This window comes from Pelecanus crispus, chromosome 3 (assembly GCF_030463565.1).
Source record: "Pelecanus crispus isolate bPelCri1 chromosome 3, bPelCri1.pri, whole genome shotgun sequence".
Classification (NCBI taxonomy): Eukaryota; Metazoa; Chordata; class Aves; order Pelecaniformes; family Pelecanidae; genus Pelecanus; species Pelecanus crispus.
Genome location: NC_134645.1, coordinates 85083620 through 85107375, shown reverse-complemented (window position 1 = coordinate 85107375; position 23756 = coordinate 85083620). Strand labels below are relative to the sequence as shown.

Here is a 23756-nt window from a genome sequence, read left to right as displayed (position 1 = left end):
AACTTCTAAAAGCTTTCATGAATAGGCATGATACTAAAAGGCAGCAGAGCCCAGTGATCATGAACCTGCAAGTGGTTCACATTTATAAATAAGCTTTTCAACTTGTGACAGGATCTAGAGAACACAACACTTATTTTCTAAAATTCTACTGACATTGACCAAAGTCCAGTCAACAATCTCAAATTACAAGTGTTAGACAGATGAGCAAACTAGGTTTATGATACAGCTTTTAAAATAGGAATTCTAAATTGCAAGAACTTCCTACTTCTATCAGTATGACTTCATTTGACAAAGTATTTTTAACTAAATTGCCAACTTTTTCCTCTCAAACATGTGGGGTAGTTTCTTCTGACAGATTTTGAGTCCAAGGTTATTTTAATACAAATTTTAGTATCCAGGCCTTTGACCCTTAAAGCAATATTACATTCATATTTTTCCTCTCAATGAATATTTTTCTGTAATTCTACTTAAAGAAAAAAGAACAGTAATAAATAAAATTTAACATTTATTTGATGAACCCATGCTTCACATCACAAATAAAAATTGAGTCTACAATCAGACAGGAAAACATGCATCTGATCCCTGTCAGTTCTTTCATAATAAACATGTTTATGATTGGGCTTTTTCTTAACTTTAGATATCCAGAAATAAAACACTAAGACGACACACAGTTCAACCTTATAGGTGATAAAGCTTCTACAGCAAATATAATACTAGTAAGTCCCTACAAAACCTTACACACACAAGAATTGTTTTCATCTGGTCAGCACTTGCTATATTCTAAGCAGCCATGATAGAATACTAAAATAAAACCATAAATTAGAAGAGTTGACCAGATACTATCAGTATCCGATCTCAAATTTCACCAGATAATGTAAACCCAAGAGAACACGTGGTTCAAGTAATTTTCCTCTCAAACAAAATCTTATCTGTGAGAACACAATGTACAAATAAGAAAAATGAAGATTGCTGCAGACTGACAAAAAAAGAGAACATCAAGACAGGTTACATGGCCTCCAAATGTGGTGCTGTGAGGTATACAAATAGCACACATTAATGTCAGTACCAAAACCAGTTTCTTATCACAGAAATTATACAATGGAAGCGGTAAAACCACTGGGTAATTACAAATAATGCTTCAAGGTCCTGGCTAAGCAAAGCAGACACAGAGAGCTAGCAGAGACTTATAAAACCTTTATGAAAATTGCTAGTCCAAATTTGAGCAAGAGCATTTCTCCCCATCTGAATGTTCAATTACCTCAAGTACCATCAGCATAATATTAACAGCTTTTAGAAAGCAATCTGGATGCTGCCTCAACATTTTTGAAACCCAGCTTGACAGACTTCATAGTTACAGAATCAAACAATGGTTGAGGTTGGAAGGGACCTCTGGAGGTTGTCTTGTCCAACTCCCCTGTTCAAGCAGGGTCACCTAGAGCTAGTTGCCCAGGAACATGTCGAGACAGATTTTGAGTATCTCCAAGGATGAAGACTCCACAACCTCCCTGAGCAACCTATGCTAGTGCTCGGTCACCCTCACAGTAAAAAAGTGTTTCCTGCTATTTAGACAGAACCTCCTGTATTTCAGTTTGTGCCCATTTGCCTCTGGTTCTGTCACTGGCCACCACTGAAAAGAGCCTGTGTCTGTCCTCTTTGCACCCTCCCTTCAGATGCATTGATGAGATCCCCCCCGAGCCTTCTCTTCTCCAGGCTGAACAGTCCCAGCTCTCTCGGTCTTTCCCCATATGAGAGATGCTCTAGTTCCATCATCATCTTTGTGGCCCTTCAATGGACTCTCTCCAGTATGTCCATGCCTCTTCTCCTGGGGAGCCCAGAACTGAACACAATACTCCAGGTGTGGCCTCAGCAGTGCTGAGTAGAGGGGAAGGATCACCTCCCATGGCCTGCTGGCAACACTTTGTCTAATGCAGTAAGGGCACATTGCTGGCTTATGTTTAACTTGGTGTCCATCAGGACCCCCAGGCCCTTTTCTGCCAAGCTGCTTTCCAGCTGGTCAGCCGCCAGTATATATTGGTGCATGGGGTTATTCCTCCCCAGGTGCAGGACTTTGCACTTCTCCTTGTTGAACTTCATGAGGTTCCTGTCCGCCCATTTCTCCAGACTGTTGAGGTCCCTCTGGATAGCAGCACAATCCTCTGCTGTATCAGCCACTCCTCCCAGTTTGGTGTCATCAGCAAACTTGCTGAGAGTCCACTCCGCCCCATCATCCAGATCATTAATGAACACGTTGAACAAGACTGCTGATCACCACACTCTGGTATTTTTAAATCTACCTCACTGTCTGCTCAGCCAGCCCATGTATCAGCAGCTTCTTTATGAGGATCTTATGGGAGACAGTGTCAAAGGCCTTACTGAAGTCTAGGCAGACGATATCCGCTGCTCTCCCCTCATCTACCTGGCCAGTCATTTCATCATAGAAATTTATCAAGCTGGTCAAGCATAACTTCCCCTTTGTGAAGCCAAGCTGACTACTCATGATATGATTTTCTTGTCTTTTATGTGTCTTGAAAATATTTCCAGGATTAGCTGCTCCATCACCTTCCCAGGTGTGGCTGACTGGCCTGGCATTCCCTGGGTCCTACACTTCTTGACCTTGTTGAAGACAGGAGTGACATTTGCTTTCCTCCAGTCTTCGGTCACTTCTCCCAGTTACCTTGATCGATCAAAGATTATCAGGAGTGACATCACAATGACAGCACTCGTCAATGCATCCCATCAGAGCCCATGGGCATATATATATGTATGCCCAGTTTGCTTAAGTATTTCCTGACCTGATCCTCTTCCACCAAGGGTAAACTTGCTCCAGACTTTCCCCCAGTCGCAGGGGCCTGGTATTTCTGAAGGCCAGTCTTGCTAGTAAAGACTGAGGCAAAGGAGGCATTCAGTACCTCAGCCTTTTCCGTGTCCTGTGTAACCATGTCCCCTGTCTCATTCAGCAATAGGCCCACATTTTCCTTTGTCTTCCTTTTCTTACCTGTCTTGTCTTTGGCATCCCTGACCAGATTCAATTCCATTTGGACTTTAGCTTTCCTAACTTCATCCCTGGGTGCTCAGACAATGTCTCTGTATTCCTCCCAGTTTACCTGTCCTTGTTATCCTTTTGTGTTTGAGCTTGGCCAGGAGCAACTTGTTCATCCATGCAGGTCTCCTGGCATTTTTGGCTGACTTGCTATTTGTTGGGATGGACTGCTGTTAAGCTTGGAGGTGATCCTTGAACATTAACCAGCTTTCCTGGGCCCCTCTTCCCTCCAGGGACTCTTGCAAGCAGCTCTCTGAAGAGGCCAAATTCTGCTCTCTTGAAGTCCAGGGTTTTGAGCTTGCTTTTTGTCTTGTTCCTTCCTCTCAGGATCCTGAGCTCCACCAACTCATGGTCAGTGGAGTCAACGTTGGGTCTTCATATTGCCAACAAGCCCCTCCTTGTTGGCGAGTATCAGGTACCGCAGAGCACCTCTCCTCGTTGGCTCCTCTATCACCTGGAGGAGGAAGTTCTCATCAATGCACTCCAGGAACTTCCTGGATTGCTTACATCCTGCCATGTTTCTTTCAAAATATTGGGAAAAAATGTATCTTACAAAACACATGCATGCATGAATATTTTTTCTTCATTTGATCTCCACAAGATACAGCCTGATAATAGTTATTTATTCTCCTCAGAGAAATATTTTTCTCTGCACTGCCTCACAATATTGTTCCAGTCCAATTGCTTTACCATCAGAATATATCAATCTTTACTAATTACCAAGAATTACTCCTGAAGAGACTCTGTGATATTACGGAAAAAGATGTTCCTATCCTGCAATATTTAAAACTTAACACATGAAAGACTCACTGAGTCACTAATATCACTGAGAGAGTGGCAGTGTGTGTAGGGTGTTTCTATGTTTTGTTTAAAATATTACTGGGTGCATTTTGTTAGCAAATACAGATTTTTCAAATGCTTGTACTCCTACAAAATAGTAGGTGTAAAAATGTATGACCATAATTTATGAACTGTAACACTACTACAGATGCAACTGTTACCACTTTAAAATGAGCCATGTCAACCACAAAAAATTAGCAGCTGCACTTCCACAGAACATTAATTAGCAAACAGTGAGGAAATATATTTAGCAATGCATATTAAGACTTTAAGGTGTGAAATACTACAAATGCAAGCTACTTAGCTAATTTGCTAAATCTAAATTGGCAATGTTCGAATTGCAGTCTTTTTTTTTTTTTTAAAGTCAGTCATGTTATCAGGATATATATTTAAAATGGTATCATTAATTCTTTTGGTTCTGAGTGATGACTAAATATTCATTACAATGGTCTTTTACTTTGATCTTAATTTAAAACAGCAACGTTACTCAAAGTAACGACCCGAATTAAAAGCTATACTTGATATACTGTCTCATTTAGTAAGACCAGAGATCTCCAGAGAATGTCTTGCCAGTAAATGATTGGTTCTTATATTTATTTTGCATATAGAAATTACAGTTGAGAAAAAAAATCCTCAGAAAAAATCCAAACATATCAGCTTTGTAGTCTTAAACTGTAAATTGAATTCAAATATATGAAGCACTGATTAAAAATATCACCTAAAAGAAAATGTTGAGTATCAGCAAATGTTAACAAAGCTACAGATTATTTTTCTCAATTAAAATAATAAACAAAGCAGCATTATGATCCATCTCATAATTAGTTTAAAATGCAGTAGTGGCATTTCTTTTTACAATTACTTTTCAGAGACAAGGTATTTTATCCACAAACTCAAAAGCCAGATTCAGCAAAAGGATTCTGATTTCTGGTTGGGGGCAAGAGAAGGACACAGTAACCAAGTCTTGAAACATCTTTTTAATATTTTCTTTTTTTACTTTGACTTGTGTTATCAGCACACTGAGAAACGTGTTCATTTATATTGCTATTTCACCACTTCACCTCCTTCAGCATTGAAATAGCTAGAAAATAAAGTGTCACAGTCGCTTAATGAACTGCAACTCATGCAAGACATTTCAATCTGGTTTCTGTATTAGGGTATGGCTGAATAGAAATGGGTTAACTGTCAATATTTTTACTGTCAACTTAAATTTCTCTCCACACATACAATTTGCGCTTTCCAATGCTTTTTGGATTATCATTAGTAACTATTCCACATCGACTTGTTCTATCAGGAAAAACTGGGCTTATCACAAAAAGTCTTCTGTCTTAGGTGAGGACTGCTGATCAATTTCACTGTTATACCAAAAAAAGATAACAGTTTAAAAAAAAAAAAACAAACAACCATCTTTCAACCCCAAATGATTTCATTTAGCTTTGGGGTTATTTAACATATCCCTACATTACTTTACATAATGCTCAGGTAAGAACTTAAACAAAAAGGTCACTTCACTTTGAAAAATGAAGTCAAAAGGGATGATACTAAGTGATAATTTCAACGTCAACTGACAAAATTTTGAGTGACTGTGAAAACGCATTTTTCTTTAATTGCATGATTTGCTAACTATTTTTGTCAGTTTCTCTTTAGTCCCCTCAGAAGCCAGACTTCATGGTTAGAGGATGTTACATTTTCACCATAGTTTCCGAAGATCAATATATTGAAAAATGCTGGGGTTTTTTGTTGTTGTTTGGGGTTTTTCTTAGTCTGAAAAGGTTTATGGTCTCACTGAAATCAAATGATCTTCCATTAATTTCTTAGAGTCCAACATTAATTTCTAGCAGTTGGCACACCGTGCGGGTTTACCTTTTCAACAGCTCACTTAAAATCCTTTGAATTTGTTTGCTGCTTTAAGTTCTCCCAAACACATCTTGCATATGACTAGCATCTGATTTCTGCCTGAATAATCTGTGCATACACTCTGAGGCTAGTAGAACTATGGTAATCCCCTTAAATTCACACTCCCACAGGTCCAATTCACATATAAAAATATTTCAGAATAAACTATATAAAGTATTTAGTTATAACGTCCCATACTACAAAATTCACCACTCAAGTTCTTCAAGACAATTTTTGAGAACCGTTTTCCACTCTTTAGCCACTTCGGCCTCCAAGTATGTCTGCCACTTATCTGACCTTTTGTCCCTTTCATACATACAGCAATAAATCAAAACTCAGAAAAAAACTCCACAGATAACTTCCTAATTACTATGATTTCCAGAAAACAATTAGAAAAGCCCTAAGTCATTCTTCCAGATATTGTCAAACCAAAATGTATAAAGAACTGGTTGACTTGGATCTCAGGTTAAACATCAGCTGGGATGACAGGAGAAAGAGGCTGGTGTTCCATTTGTGGTTTAGACAACATACTATTCTGATTACAAAAAAGAGGGAAAACAGTTGGTTGTGAATCATCAGGTTCGTAAATTAAATTCTCCCTGTCCTGTTATCTTAAAAGTGGATTCTCAATATAGTCTACCTTACATCTGTTCAAACCTTTCTGGAAGGTAAGGCATCATTAGTAAAGCAGGCAGGCATGGCAAATTTTAAATGTTCTCATTTTAGGTTTTGCTTTATTAGACCTGATAACAACCTAAATTTTGGAACTGACAATGGGTTTACATAAGTTTGCATATTGTGATTGAGTAAACACCCTACAAGCTAAATCATAATTTTGGCAATTTCTCCTCAAACAGATTTTTATAAGTTTTTATTCCTGATGTGCATGATAAATAGAATTCAACTGTTACTTAAATACAAGACTTTTGAATGAATTAATAAAACGATTACAAAGGAAAGAGACTTAAATTTCTTGTAGCAGAGATTTTATGGACATTCCTGAGAATAAAAATTAAACATTCCCAACAAACAGCAGGAGCAGAAAATCGAAAACTAGTCTCCTGTCATCAGCCCCATTCAGAAAGCAGATCTTGCTGACAGTGAGCTGTTCAATAAAATAATTTTTACAAAATGAATATGAGTAAAGGCTTTTCTGGCACTACTGGTATCAATCATTAGATTTTAAGTCCAAACAAAGACTTACCAATCTTACAGACACTAGAATTAGCCAGTAAGACAATCCCAGAGGACTAACCTGAATTGAATTGATGAATTAAAAGCTCTGAATAGAAAAGTAACAAAGATGGCAAAAGGTGTACAAAATTCTGAAGGACCAAAACACAGGATGCATGAAACAAATCTTTTGAGAAAATCTCTTACAGCTGGACAAATAGAGCAGTTGCTCCACCTCCCAAACACTTCACTTATCTTCAGCTTAGCATTCACTTCCGTGTTTTAATTTTCCTGCTACTGTGTCCACAAATGACTTACGAGCAGTATTTCTTTATGTAGATTGTTTCCCCGAATCATGGTAACTTTTTATTTTTTAGTAGGCTCATGCAAACCTTAGGCCAAGAACTGTTAGAGATGGCAAGCTGGTGTGCAACTGCATGTATAAGTTCTCCTAAAAGGTGGGGAAAGCATCTTTTGGGGTCATTTTTCAGAGAAGCAGCAAATACCACCTGTCATCTGGAATAACAACCACCATCAACAGTGGTCAATTTTAACATTTAGCTATGACCATTACTTAAAAGAACAAACCACAGCAACAGACTTCATTCTCATCTAGACAGGAATAGATGAGTACTTTGCTATGGCACACAATATGTTTCTATTACAACACATCTATAGTTCACCACAATTTCCTTAAAATCATCCTCCTGTAGGGCTATAAGAACCTTACACACTGATAAATGCAGTACGCAAGTCCTTTCTAGTAAAGCATTATATGAATAATCTCTATCATTTGTTTACCCCCATGCCCCGTGCATGAGCACAGAGTATTTTAATATGTGATGACATACCTTTCTATAACATAAAAGGTAGGAAAGTACCTTATACTTAGACTGGATAGTGTTGATATTCCGAATACCAGCACTATTCCAGAAATAAGCCTGCACACTGCCATACTGTAAGCAGAGCAGTAGTAGTACAAACAGATGTAGTTTCAACATCTTTCCTTAACATAGAATGTAAATATGTATGGATTTATTATATCATTGTGAAAATACACACAATGGTACACACACACATACTTTCAAACATTTGATCTTTAAGTTTGAATTCATACTATTGTATACACTGGGCATTAATATCTATCATTCTTTCTAGAAATAAACTGTAAAATAAGCTCAAGATTATAATGAACAAATCCAGAGGCCTCCGTGTGAGGAAAATATTACGGATATGAAATGATAACAATAATAAAGCTTGTTTGTTATGGAAAGTCTCCAAACTGAAATTATCTTCCCCAAGCCGGATCAAGATCCACAAACCTTTCATGACCGTATGTCATCGCACCCCTGCAGCACAACAGAGATATTTTCATATTTAACATACCTATATGAAAGTACTACTTGCTCTTTGCTTTGAAATCATTAGAATAGCTGCTAAATTAAACAGCAAATACTCCGTTTGTTATCTTTCTCTGTGAAGTTCACAATATTGTTTCTCAAAGCACTGATTTAATCAACAAGAAATACACATTTCCATTGTAATTTCATTCCTTATTTACTTTCCCCTCTTAACAGCCATTTCTTTTTCATTTTGCATTAACATTTCTTTATACCTTTCCCACTTTCTATTAAGTAATCCTCTTACTATTTCAGTATCCTTAGGAAAGGAAAAAGAAACCCAAATTTTATTATAAAAAACACCTGATGCCTGTGGCTATGTGAGCATCTGTCCTCTAAAGGCTACCTCCTGTGCAATGACCCATGATGCTGGAGTTAACTCGTTTTGTTGTTAGCATAAAAACGTCTGATTGAAGATACCACAGCCAAAACTAAGGAGAGGCAAAGAGACTGAAACAGCTAAAATACAGCCTGGAAACAAGTGAAATATATATTGTCAATTGGAAAATGCCTGTTAGGTATTTCAGAAATTTGCCTTTTAACAACCTAAAACAATGATTATATATGACTAGAAATTATTTCATCACTTGCAGATTAAAAAGAATTCTTTCACTGAAATTAAATGTGATGAAAAACAGCATTATTCTAAATACGAGAATTCAGTAATCTTACAAAAAGTAGTATTTTCTGAAGTGCCTCGATGATGTTGGAGGAGACACTATTTTAAGATCTATTGCATTTGTATATACAGTTAAACACAAAACACAGTTCATGTATGAAATACAAGTTCTAAGGATTTAAAAGCTTTGGAAAGCATGGAACCAGCCTCTTTCTATGTTAGTGACTCTAGCAAGTTTGTCTCCACCGCAGTGATTCATCATGGATGGACAGCAATAAAGGATTCTACTCTAGCCACTGCTGCTTTCTTGTGCTACTGGTCTTCTGTCTTCATCTCCCACTCCTTTACACACATCTATAATTGAAACACTTGAAAACAGCATTTAAGAATATGTGGCTGATCCTAGAGGAAGCTTTGCTCAGTCACAGCCAGCACTCCTCATCTTCTGACAGCTTTTTGACAAAGGGGCATGGCCAACCTACACAGTTTATTCATGCTGTAACTATTTATCTTTGTTCTTTTTTATTATTATTCTTATATTTATTATTCTATTTATCTTTGTGCTTTGTTCTGGCAGCAAATTCACTGCAAGACCTTTACTTGTGCAGAAATGGAGACACAGAAAACTGCACACAACTACACACATCCACCCAGAGTACCCTCTCATTGGAACGCAGCATATTCTGCAATTCCATAGGGAGAGCTGCTATGCTGGGACTTTGTACAATTTGGAAATATTCCCTTTCTAATCAGTGATGCTTTGGAGCTTCTCACAAATTTTAATATTAGATCCCTGATATCACACCCCATGAGGGACACTACTGCTTTGGCACTCTCTGAAGTAAAACTTCATCAAAACATGTTACAAGAGCAGCAGCCTGCAAGTCACTTTCATAATGCTGTTTTTATTCCTCTTTTTATTGCACTCTTGTTCTGCATGATTTATTCAAGCATTTCACAAAACCTCATGTGAGCTGGAGCTCAGGCAGGGAGTGGAATAGACATATAGAAAGTAAAACAAAGGGCAGCAATTCGAAACAAGAATTCGAGGCAGGAAGGTAGGAAGCAATAAATAATGAATACAAATATTTTGTTATTCATAAATCAGAGACAACTATCTGATGCTGTGTTTTACGCAGTTAAAACAGAATTATGTCTCCAGTAAAGCAGATTCCTTACATACAGATACGTGGATGAGCAGTATGCATAGATGATGTTACCTCAAATTTTAACATGTATTTGTGGTCTAAAGTAATGGCAATACAGGATTGCACATATATATACACATATATATATATATATAAAAGCATCTTGGAAACTTTCAATAATAAGGCTACACTTACAAAAAGTATCTACATAAAAGATCGAGTTTTTCATGTTAGAAAGACTTACAGAGGTGCATTATATTGATGCATATTAGCAGCAATTAGTGAGCCACCACAGCTAACGCCAGTAATCAATCAACAATAGGTCTAGAGATCAACAAGGGAACAACAAAAATCTTAACTGCTGCCACTCAGAACTCATTAAAATGGCAAATGAATTTTTAACTGAAGAAACATAACTTTGTTCAGCACGTTCTACTGTATAACTTAACCCTAGGAACTCATGATGATTTAGTTCCTTTACAGAACCCAGCTAGTCCACCTAATGAAAAAGGCAACTGATTCGCAATGTATCAGCACACTGCCTTAGCAGAGCAAGATACTTCTGACACATCTGACGTACTGTTGAACTGGTCTTTTTAACATTGTTTTATTTTTTGTATACTCAGTTGCACAGTTATGATTAACAGATTTAAGTTTGTATGTTAAGCCTTAACATTTTATGCTTTCCGCACAGCCCTGGATGTCCCAGTGATTACAAAATTCCAACACTACTTTTAAACCTCAATACAATGGACTCTGACAGAGTCAAAACAAACTGGAATCAAACCCAGTACAACCAGTCAGGCTGATGAACTGGATAGAAGAATTCCTTTTTGTTGCTGGTGTGAAAGCACTTAAGTTGTTTATATTCTTACAAAAAGAAGATAAAGCTTTGCATGTGGAGTAGTTACATGAATCTGAGGAGAAATAATGGAAAACCATATACTTTAGGATCACAATAACTGTACTGAGAAGTAATACAATAAGAGCACCTGCTCTCTGTATTTTTTTTCCTAGGAAAAAACTGTTTAGAGTCAGTACAAACCTTATTTTAACAACCATAGTGAGGAAGAACAGCTTGCATGCTTTGTGAAATTTAGTTCTTATATTGTAAAATACATAATTAGCCACTCAGCCTTCAAGCTTAAATAATGATCTAAATGTTTTAACGGAGTTTGATCCAAAACATTACCCTCCTTTCCTCTTTGCTGTTAATCAGTTCACTAATTATAGTTATACTAACCTCTGATATACTACTGTCAGGTCTGATTGATGCCAATAGCTCCCTTAATCAGATCTGACAACTTTCAGCAAGTGCCTGTCTCTTGAGACACTGCATCGAGCCTGCTTGTTTTCAAGTCTTCCCAGTGTTATTTTGCATTTTCTTCTCCCCCAGCCCCTTCTCATACAGAACTGAGATACAATAGAATAACAATAAAACATGAGTGTAGAGTATATTTGTGTATGCTTTTAAACGTCATTATAGCAATATTTGGGCTAAAGTTGGTAGTTTGTTTACTGGATAAGAATTTACAAGGAAAAAATAAGTACAAGAAGTTTTTTTGGAAATACATTGACATTTCTGAGAAAGGCAATACTGTTGCTTGGTTGGTGGGTGGTTGGTTGGTTTGTTTCATTTTTCTTTTTTCTCTCTCAAAGCTGCAAGGAAAAGGGTTTCAAAGTCATTCCTCCTCTGTTCTAGAGGGAAACTTTAGGCTTGGGTTGCCCAGCTTTAGGAGACAAAAATAAAATACGACCTCAGCCACCACTTTTTCCAACATATTTATACGGGCACACTTTTAAGGCTCATCACAATGGTCCTGCGTATCTTACTAACTGTAAATGTAAAAAGTTCAAGAATACCTTTTGCTGGCATAATTATAACCTTTTATTTATTTATTAAGATTAGCCTGAGAGTGGGGGGAGAGAGTCTGTGTTCCTTTTCCTGGTACTTGGAGGGGGCGGCAGAAATCAGTGATCAAATATCTATTCACTGGAACACAGAGATAACTTTTTCTCTAAAATCTTGGAACTGTTCTTCAAGCAGCAGTTGTTCTTGATCAGTTTTTTTCCCCTCTGTCCTGTTCCACTCCAAGAAGTGAATTAACCCAGTATTACTTGAAAGAAGACCAGATTGCAACAATGACATTTTGTTCCAAATATCCTTTTTAACACACCTTTACTCAACAGTTTTATTTCCTTTCACAGATTTGTATGCGAGAGGAAGCAAGTCATGGGTTTTTTGTCTCAAACCAGGTTTTTTTTTGAGAATCAATGCAAATCCCTGACTCAGAGGCATACTGAGTGTAAGATGAAGAAAGGTTTCTTGATTCGGCTGAGATGCTGATGTTAAACAGATAGTGCATTAAAAGCCAATTTCGTGACACCTGTTCACAAAATGACAACCCAAACACCAATTAATTTGCTTTCATGCAAATGTGATTTCATGAAATTTGCTTTCAAGTCTACACTCCAGAGAAAATGTTGTATGCTAATATTAATGATAACCAGTGTTGAAGGTGATTGCAACAGACCTACAGTATGATTGTCAGATTTATAGTCTCCAGTTATATTAACTAAAAACTAGCAGACACTTTGGATTTCAGCAGGATCTTTTAAGCACTCAGAGGAAATACCAACAGTTCACTGTTGTAATGAAAGGGTCAAATCAAATGGAGTTCCACAGGAGTCCATCCACCTCAATACTACTGTATATTTTAATGAGTAATCCTAATGATAGACTAAAGATTGCACTCACTAAACTTTCAACTGATATTATGCTGCACAGAGCTGTAAATGCATTGTAGGATGGAGTAAGAATTTAAAAATGCCTTAATAAGTTAAAGAACAGATGCATTAATGGATGAAAGTCCGTAATACAATTTCAAGGTTCTACATCGAGGATGAGATTCATCTTACCTATCTTACCTGCTCTTCTAGAAATTTACCATCTAAACTACCTGTCTAGGTTCCCTCTAGCTGGTTCATTTCACCCGTTTTAGTATCAATCAGCCTTAGAATTCTTTTCTCTAGTGTTCTCCCTACAAGTCTATGCAACCAGTTTAGACTAGTTGCCTAACTTTCACATGGCTAAAGCCAAAATAGATTAATCTGACCCTTAGGAATAATCATCTCAACAAATACAGGATGTAAAACAACTGGCAAGACAGTAGTTGGGCAGGGAAAAGAGGAAGAGCAGATCAGTGTGCACATGAACCAAAAATGCTATGGTGTTGCAAAACCCGTAAAACTTGGAAGAGAAATGCTGTTATTTGGACACGCTAAAAAAAACGTCCACTCTGCTCAGCAGCAGTATGACCTTGGGGCAATACATTATGTTTTAGGCAACTTAATTCAAGAAGTGCAAACCAACTGAGAGTCCAGAAGTGAAAAATTAGAATGACTAAACATAAATGAATCATGACCTTTACAAAAAGTTTAAATGAATTGATGCTTAGGCTAAATAAATGTGACTGAACAGAGATAACTACAAGAGTCTTCAAGAAACAAACAGCAGTGGCTGGGGAAGACAGACATTCAGATAAGGAAAGTGGTAATAAAATTTGAGTAGTGTTTATGTTGAAAATAGATTTCTGTTAAAAAAAAAAAAATCTTCTAACAGCAAAGACAGATAACCCCTGAAGGAGATTCACCAGGAAGTTTAGGAAAGCCCCATGATCAAGGTCTTGTAAGATCAAATTAGAGCAATATTTATCAATGGCGGAATATATGTATAACATCTGTTTTTGCAGAATGACAAATTAGATTAATTCTCATACTATTTTGTACAGTTTTAAGATCAGCTTAGTGCACATAACAGCACTTAATGTTGCATTCACACCAAGATAAACATCCTCAAAATTTAAATTAGAAACATCTTTCAAATTTAAATTCTAAACAAATATATAAAATATACATCCTATACAATATATGCTAATTATACTCTATATTAATAATTTAATATGCTAATATATACTCTGCTAATACTAGATGCTATAATATATACTATTATACACTTTATGCTAATAAAATACTTACATTAATACTTTACACTAATATATACTCTAATTCTACTGTAAATTAGAGTATATTTCAATATAGTTATTTCATGAAAAGTGATTCTTTAGTATCAAAGATTCTTTAAAAAAATTGTAATATAGTACAGAAAAAGCTGTACTTTTAAATGCAGGCAAATTTAGCAAGATTATCTGCAATATTTGTAAGTATTAATTTGAAGTATAATGTGCTTTTTTATTCCACAAATAGTCACAATAAATGCTAAACAACCTAAAATATTGTGCACCATGCAAAATGACAACTTAGAGGATAAATTCTAAATTACTCTGATGCTATTTTGTAATTTACTTGCATTTTCAAATGACCAGAAGCAGCTAAATTTGAAAAAGAGCCAAAAGAGGCAAACATTCCCTGAGCAACCTGTCCTCAACTCTACTCAAATAAGCTATCTTTTTGCAGAGGAATATTCACTCAGGAGGCACAGCTGTTATTCTGCAATTTTTACATCTAAATCAAAGATAATTGGACTTCTGAGTACCTTTAAATTGTACTCTGGAAGAAGGGTCTAACTTAATGCATCATTTGCATTAACTATGAAAGACTGCTTTTTTATCCTGTAAAATTTACTGTGCTTAAAAAAGTATTTGGAAGCGCAAAACAGTTACTCAGTAATTTTATAGACATGTGGATTCCTTTTGCACAGAACCTTTTCAGCTATAAAAGACCATTAAAACCCACAAAAGTAAATCATTCTTCCAAGTTCTTCATAGATAAAATATTAATGATAATAGACACTCTTGAAAATTATATTCCTGCAAGTTTTACTGAAGATTACATCCTCAGTGCCAAAAAAAGCCTGAGACAAAACCCTATAATAATATTTTATTTGGTGTTTTTAATAAATTCATTAATTATTCATATGGAGATGAGCAGTTAGTTCATACCATGAAGTACTTCAATTTCAGATTCTTTGCTATTAAGAACTTCAATTGAAGCATTCTTTATTGTTACTTATTAAGATTCATTGTACTTCAGAATTTAACATTCAGACAATGTATTTTAAGGATTTTTAGTCTAAATTTTACATATAAAAATATGAAAAGCATACTGCTTATTAGCCTTCCATCACTGAAAAAAAAAAAAGAAATTTGTTTGACAAAATGTCATCTTTAATCATTATATGGGAACATTGTAACAGGCAAAATGGTGTCTAAAATGGTTCCTTGCTCATTTTTTTATTGATACATGGAGTAAATATCACATAGACAGTTCCGTCAAAATAGACTAATCTTGATTTTCACAGAATCACAGAATGGATAAGGTTGGAAGCACCTTTGGAGATCTTCCAGTCCAACCCACTGCTCAAAACAGGGTCACCTAGAGGGGTCTGCTCAAGATCATGTCCAGTTGGGTTTTGAGTATCTCTAAGGTGCAAAGACTCCATAACTTCTCTAGACAGACTTCCAGTGTCTGACCACCCTCACAAGCCCCCCCAAAAAAAACCCAAACCAAAAAACCCAAACTTATGCTTACGGAGAATTTACAGTATTGCAGTTTGTGCCCATTGCCTCTTGTCCTCTCACTGGACACTGCTGAGGTCTGGCTCAGTCTTCTTTAGACGTGAATGCACAGTGTACTCATATACCTGGATCATATCTATCTGAGCCTTCTCATACCTGGACTGAATGACCCCAGCTTGCTTTGCCTCTCCTGTCAGATGTTCCTAACCCTTAATTACCTTCATGGCTCTTTGCCAGACTTGCTCTAGTATGTCCCTGTTCCTCTCATAACGGGGAGCCCAAAACTGGACCCAGCACTCCAGATGTGTCTCAACAGGGCTGAGCAGAGGGGAAGGATTACCTCCTTCGAGCTGCTAGCAACACTCTTCTGAATTCAGCCCAGACTGACATTGCTGGCTCATGTTCAATTTGTTGTCCACCACAACATCTGTACCTTTTCTGGGAAGCTTCTTTCCATCAATCGGCCCCCACCCTAGACTGGTGCATAGGATTATTCCCCTACTCCTGTGCAGGACATGGCACTTAACTGTGGAACTTCATGAGATCCATGTTGACTCATTTCTCCAGCCTGTCAAGGTCCCTCTGAGTGACTGTACAACCATCTGATCTGTCAACCACTCCTCCCAGTTTTGTACCATCTGCAAACTTGCTGAGGGTGCACTCTGTCCCACAACAGAGGATCACCATGACCTTTCAAAGGTAATTGAGAATGACCTCACAATGACTTTCATCAGCTCCCTCAGGACTTGTGGGTGAATCTCATCAGATTGCATTGACTTGTATTACGCTCAGTTTGTTTGCACATTCCCTAACCTGACTTTCTTCCACCAAGTGTTAAGTTTTCCTTCTCTGGACTTTCCCATTTGTCTCAGGGGCCTGGGATTGCTGAAAGCCAGTCCTAACAATAAAGGCTGAAGTGAAGAAGGCATTAAGTACTTCAGTCTTCTACATGTCCTTTGTCATCAGGTTCCCTGCTCCATTTAGCAGTGGTTTTCCCCAGCCTTCCTTTTGCTATGCACCCATAGAAGCCTTTCTTGTTGCCCTTCACATATGCTCCTGGGCTTTGACTTACCTAACCCCGTCCCTTCATGCTCAAACAGTAACTACAATCCTTCCAGGTCACCTGTTCCTGCACCCGTCTCTTGCATGCTTCCTTTTTATGTTTGCTTTTCATCCTGCAGGCCTCCTGCCACTCTTGTTCGATTTCCTGCTCATCAGGATGAACCACTCTTGAGCTTGGAGGCATCAACTAGTTCACAGAATCGCTAAAGACTCTAAAAGTCTGAAAGCCTTTGAGTTTTCCGTCTAGATTAAAAAATACTGAAGTAGCTTATTGAACTCATTAGTGTCATATCCTCATTAAGTGATTTAAAAAGGACTGTGGAAAATATTGCAGTAACATGCTATTTGATCAGTTTTCAACACCAGACCATTTTGTTTAATAATCCTACATATAATACCCTTACACACAACGCAATTCCTGAAGCACGTTAAGTGAAGACTCTAACTTCTGCATAAAGGATTAAAACTCAAGAATCATGCTGCATGACATTAACACATTAAGCTAAGTGAACTTACTACAGCTATAATACTGGATCTACAATATTTGCATATTAGCACACAACTGAAGTAAAAGTCTTGGAAACCTTCTACTACATTAGGAACTCTCTGCTCTCCCCCCTGCCCCAATACCAAATCAATGTAACATTTATCTGTTTTGAGAGATGTAGCAGTGAATACACATTGACAAGTATACAACTAAATAAGATGGACTGTCTGAAACACAGTAAAGCAAGATCAAGTAAGTGGAAGGAGCAGCAAAGAAATCTTGTGCTTAGCACTATGCCTTTGACATGAAGAAGTAACATTTGGCTTTTGATGTCACAGTCTAAATTATTTTCTTAAATGGCAAAAACACTCTAAAACCAGCACAAACCAAAATTAGTACCTGTGAAGACCCAAGAGATAGGCTTAATCTACTACTGAATCTTATGTAAGGTAACCACTTACCACTGAGGTCTCTAAATACTACAGCTGACTAGCCACCACGATAGTCTACACAAAGCTATTAAAATCTTTCTATGCTCAGAATCCACAAGAGTGAGAGAGATATATATCCCACCTGAGTGACATAAAAGGAATAGAAAGCTCAAAGACAGCTCCCCTATAGGAGCTTCAGCACTCTGTTGCAGAAGTGAGAGAGCAACTTAGCAGCCCCAACTGGGCTTCCTTCTTCCCATAATCATGCATCTGTATTATACAGAAGTCTCTCTGACAATGTCACTAGTATTCACAAAGTAGCTTAACACATTACAAGTACTTTGCAACTCACATGTGATCCAGTAGCTACTGGATGATCACATCATTGTAATAATACAACTAAAAACCCTTCATGTAAAGGTCAAGACAGAATTTGATTTAGCCAGTCAAGCAAAAGTGAAGAAATAAGTGTCTTATATTTTAATTTTTTTTTTTTTAATTAATTACAAACCTGGCAACAGAGAAAGGAAGATGCTGAAGCCTCAAAAAATGACTGAAGAACGGCAGTCCCCTCTCTTAACATAAATTAAATTCATATGTTATTCTACTTTGGAAAAAATCTTTCTACAAAGAAAAACTTCGGCATCGTTAATATCTATTGTATTGAAGTAACAGATGTGATAATCTAAGAGCAATCTTTTACATATACAAATTTAAAAAGTGTTTATAAATTTGATTTTTTTAACCCAAATGCAGTACTTTTGACATTTTGCTTCATATTCACTTCTGTAATATTCTACCACAATGAATTAAGATGAGTCATTTATAAACAATGAATTTTCATCTCTATAAAAACATAGAGTAAACAAAGTTTAATGTCATAAATCACACGCATTTTCAGTGTAATTTGATTTTGAATAGTTAATGGGCAGAATATTCTCAATAAACATCTTTTATACACATTAAAGAATTATTTCAAAATTTTGTTAGCAAGCAATTCTTTAAAAAATGTTTGGAATGACATATTTGCAGTTAACTTCATAACAAGAATAAGCAGCAAAATTGATTTAAGATATTCAGTGGAAAGTTATTAAACCAGACCCATTGTCAATAAGTAACTTATCTTGCATGTCTGAAATTTCCACTTGAAAAATTAAGAAATCTACTTGATTCACCTGCAGGTGACACTGTTGGTCTTAGCCATACAACCAAAGAGCAACAGCATTCCTCTCAATATATTCAGTTGCAGTCTGGATCAATGGTGTATCCAAAACACAATTATTTTTCTTATATTTGTACACTAGTACTTTTTAAGTTCCCCTGTAATACCAAACCTCTGCAGAGACAGTGATTAATGCACGTGCTTCAAGTACAGATATATTAAAACTGAATTTATTCTGATAAAGCTTAAAGTAAATGAAAAAATGTGTGTACTGGAGGAGAAAAAAAAGAAAGAAAGAAAAAAAAAGAGTATATACTTATAGCAAGGGCTCTTCATCCAAACTGAATATTTGTATATTTTCATGTAAGTACTGAAGTACAATACCAAGGAGTTGCAGAAGTTCATTAAAAAGAGAGAAAGAGAAAGACAGCGAAAGAGAGAGCAAGAGAAAGGGGGGGGGGGGGGGGTGGAGAGAAACAAATCACTCAAAACTTTGGTTTCAAAACAGTTTAGAAAAACTTGTAGGAAATGGAGCTAAGTCAGGCATGAACATAATTACTTCCAATAAAAGGGAACACACAAACAAGAATGCAATTACAGAAAAAAACCTATATCCTTTAACTACAGAACACATAGAACAAATTTTTTCCTGTTGTTCAAAATTACTGTAATTCTATCTGGCATCATTTCAACTAGATTTTACTGCTAAAACAAAAATTAACTCCCACCTTCCAACCCAATCTAAATAGAGATTTTAGCCAAGTGAGTCATACCAAAGAATGCCAGTCAATTACACATTTTATCAGAGTATGTGGCATTTGATTATTAAATGCAAATTAGGTTACTCAAAGGCTGTACTAAAATTCTACAGATTATGCAATACCAGCAAGCAAGTAGGCATGCAGTATAATAAACTACTGTATCTATTTGAAAAATAAATTCTTTCAAACAAAATGTAAATGAATCTCTTACAGTAGTGATTCTAATTTCTGAGGCATGGAAGCCTGGTTTTAGTAAAATCAAGATGGATTCTGTCATAAATCTAGAAATTAATTTAGGTCACAGGCAGCACCTCCAGTTCCTTAAAAAGGACTACTATTTTTTTATTCAAACTGCTACTGTCTGATGATGTATAAGTACTTTTCCCCCTTTGCAAAATCTTACCTGTCATAGGCAAATATATTAATGGGAGAGCAGTAAATCAGAAAGGGCTTCCAACAATCTCACTAGGGTATTGAAAGACTAATGCCAAAAAAAAAAAGTACAATGCTGAAGGCACAGATCGATAACATCAGCCTGAGAAAGCAATGTAGTTGTCCCAGCAACAAAAAAAACAGAAAGAATGCAGACAATTCAGCTAAGCAACAAGCTTATTAACTGAAGCCACTCAAAAGTTATGCAGAAATCTCTTATACAAGCAAAACTTAATTTGCTTCTTAATCATTTCCATCATCAGAGACAACCAGGAGTCCTACATGTGAAGTCATGGAGTTTACTGTCTTTATTTCTGAGGGTTAAAGAAGTCAGTCAAAGAATTAACATTCCAGCACCCAAATTGCCTCTCTGCTGTTTAACATCAATTTTTTTCATGTGCTTTACTATTTCCCCAAGCTGGTGTAAGGAAGGAAGAAAACTGTGGGAAAACCACATACTTCATAAAAATGGCACCCATGGAAAAACTCCTTCCTTGTCTTTAAAGGGTCAAGAAACAGCACTTCAATGCTCATAAATTGAAAACTTCCTCCCGAGGTGAGCTGGAAGGGCCTAGTGACGTTACAGAAGCACACCCAACCTGGAAGGGAGAGGGCTCCAAGTATTTTCTCCAGTTTCAGATTCTGAGGGTTCACCTAATCCAGATTATGTCTTGATTGCACTTTTGTTACTCCCTATTTTGGATATCTGAAGAGGATACTCTTAGAAAAATAACTAGCTGCTTTTCCTTCTGCTCATCCATCAAAACCCTTTCAGGATTCCACTTGCTCCCTCTAAAAGCCAAGGAGAATGAATTCAGCCCAGCTGAGGACCTGGGTGTTACTGGTCACCAGACTGCTATCAACTGGGAGTGTACACTGCTTACTGGTGTAGAGACTGACAAGACCAGAACCTTAAAAAACAGTATTTCAAATCTTTAAACACAATACAGTAGGTATTTGCAGGTGTACAAGGGCACATCCCTTACGATTTTATTTTAATAGTCTTGCTTTCAGAACTAAACACTAATTAAGAAATGCACTTAACACTTACAGAAAAAAAGTTTAAAAAGTAAGACAGAAAAAGATACGTAACAGTCTGTGAGGTCCTATCAAGCTTCACTGTCTCAAAGAGATGCTGGATAGTGTTGGGTTTTTTTAAAACACAACCTGCCCTTAAGATAGCATGGACAACAAAGCAGGGAGCAAGATTTTACTTTTCAGACTGTGAAGTCTTCTGAAACAACAGAAATCCATGACAGTGTGAAATGGAAATGACTTTGGGATATAGAAATCCTACTGTATAAAAAATTTTTGATCTTGACTCAGCCATACACGTTAGCAAGCATTTCCGTTCTAAACATTTTGGCCTATTTCTCTCATTTGAAAGGTAAAGTTTTTGCCTCATTTAAAGCAAGAAAGACTCTCATTTTAAATAGTGCACAACTTTGAAAATTCAGAAGAAAGGAAATTTTCTTTCAGCAAGGTTGTACTACCGAGAAATATTCTGGAAGTTTTCTCAGAGAGGCACGTCCCTTCCTCTTTCTTTTTTGTATTAGATTTTGATGTCCTCTTGACAAATTATATCTCCCAGTCCAAATGATGATCAAAAGAGGATATACTGCTCCTGAAGTCATGGGCGTGCATAGAATTCAGCACTACTTTTCATTCTAGGCATATCAGAAGAGGGAATATTAACCAGGCTCAACTCTTCTTTTGAAATGAACAACTTGAAACTCTATCTGTGAGCTTTATAATCTCTGGATCACTCCTGATGGCCACTTCATGACAGTTTATCCTCTCCCATACCAAAAAAGATTCATGGATTTTATTGATTCTACAGCATCCAAAGTTTCTAGAGCAAAGAATCATTCCGTTCCTGGAAGGAAACTGACTGGCATCTGAAGTCAGCAGTAATAGAGGTGTTTTCAACAACCACAAGCAAAAAAACAATGGCATTTAATTGGAGATAAGGCCACTTACAGAAGGCTAACATCAGAGTAAGCACCTATGGGGATAGAAAAAATATACCACAGAAGGAGAAAGAGATTAGACAGCGACAAAGCACCAAGAGATGGGAAAATAAAATACTATTCTCTTGCTTTAAGGGCACTTAGATTGCATATTCGATGTAATTTTTCAGTGTAAGCACTTCACATAGTTTTCACAAAATGCTATTGTAATATGAATGGGATAACAATTGACAATATCAATAAAAAAGCATTCTCCTAGATCTGATTTCTGTTAAAATGCAGTACAATATGATAGCCTGACAATTGTTATTAAGGGAGAAGAGCTGTTAATTTTCTGAATTTAAAAAAAAAAATTCATAATTCTTGGTCACCATATTGAAACATTTTTGTATGAGTATGGGGAAGTGTATTGTAAGATGACATCCCTGCATTCAATAAAGAAAGAGAGAAATAAAGTTCCTATATATTCTGTTTGATAGATACCTTACTAATCCAGAAATTTTGAAGGCCACTTTATCAACACAGACAGTTTAGAAATAGGAACATATTTGCGGAAAATAAGACTTCGGGAGGAATAAGAAATGCAATAATTTTCCATGTTTTAATTTCACAATGTAATGTAACTTCATACATTTTAGCATTATACATGTAACCAAAAGGCCAACCTACTTGCAATTAAGGGCATGCTGCAAAGCCCACAAAATCAGGGAGTCATTTCAGTTCTTCTCTGGTTTGGGGCTAACTGAAATGTGAACTAGTAAATTATTTTTGCCTGTGTTGATCATGTACATCTGTCAAACTCTTGGCCATATATTTTGTTTATTACATTTTTGCAGATATAGATTCAATAGCCAGTTTCCAGTATTTTCATATGTATAAAGCCAGGCTAGGAGGTCTTTTTAGCACACTATTTAATAAAATTTCATAGTAGTAATGCTTAAGAGTGTTTCTTTATAACTGCTCCCTCAAAGACCACCTCCACAGAACTCATTAATACCTACCAAAACCTACGACATGGACAGAGAGAATGTCAAGAAAAATAGTGTTAAAAAAGTAAATCCACACCACTGAATCCTGTTTTTCAAGATCTATCTTTTATACAAAAATACTTTTTATTGGAAGAACTGGACGTTGAAAGTGCTGCTTACATGGATTTATGACATTTACCACAATTCAATCTACTTATATGGCTTCAGAATTAAATAGGTCCAGCAGTCAAAAAGAAACCCTTAATGTCCAACAAGATTTAGTGATAATTCCATCATCACTAATTTTTTTGTCAATTCCTGAGTGCAAAAAAATACCCCTTTGATTTCAAATACTCCCTCATCCTTTATCTCCTTTTCTTAATGTAAAGATGTCCTAATTTCTGGTTACACATAGACATAAAAGTGCATGCAATGGGTGGGTCATGTTTATTTAAAAGAAGTATGTAAATGAGTAACTACTGTAGAGAATCACTATCTCATGTACTTACTAAACGCATAAGGTAAATTGCTATATATGCATATTCAGCTTCTAACAGTGGGCTTTGTATATGCATGAAATGGGAAGCACATATATAGCAGAATATCATAGAGTATAATGCACTAAAAATTAACAGAATTTATGTATTTCCATTTCCATAGGAAAAGAAAAGTAGCAGAAATCAAGTTCACTATTTGCTTTTACCTAGAAGCATCTCTATACCTTATTAAAGTGCAGGAAATGAGAAATAGTGTATCAGAAATAGAAAGCTGTAGATGAAACACAAAGCACCTCAAGTTTATAGCCCTCTTTTGCTTCAAATAGTTTCAGACTT

The 23756-nt window shown here is 36.4% G+C and overlaps 1 protein-coding gene across 1 annotated transcript in view; it reads right to left on the bottom strand.

The window, feature by feature from the left end:
• ASCC3 (activating signal cointegrator 1 complex subunit 3) overlaps positions 1-23756 on the bottom strand; it is a 293625-nt gene that overhangs the window by 181174 nt on the left and 88695 nt on the right. The window lies entirely within an intron of this gene.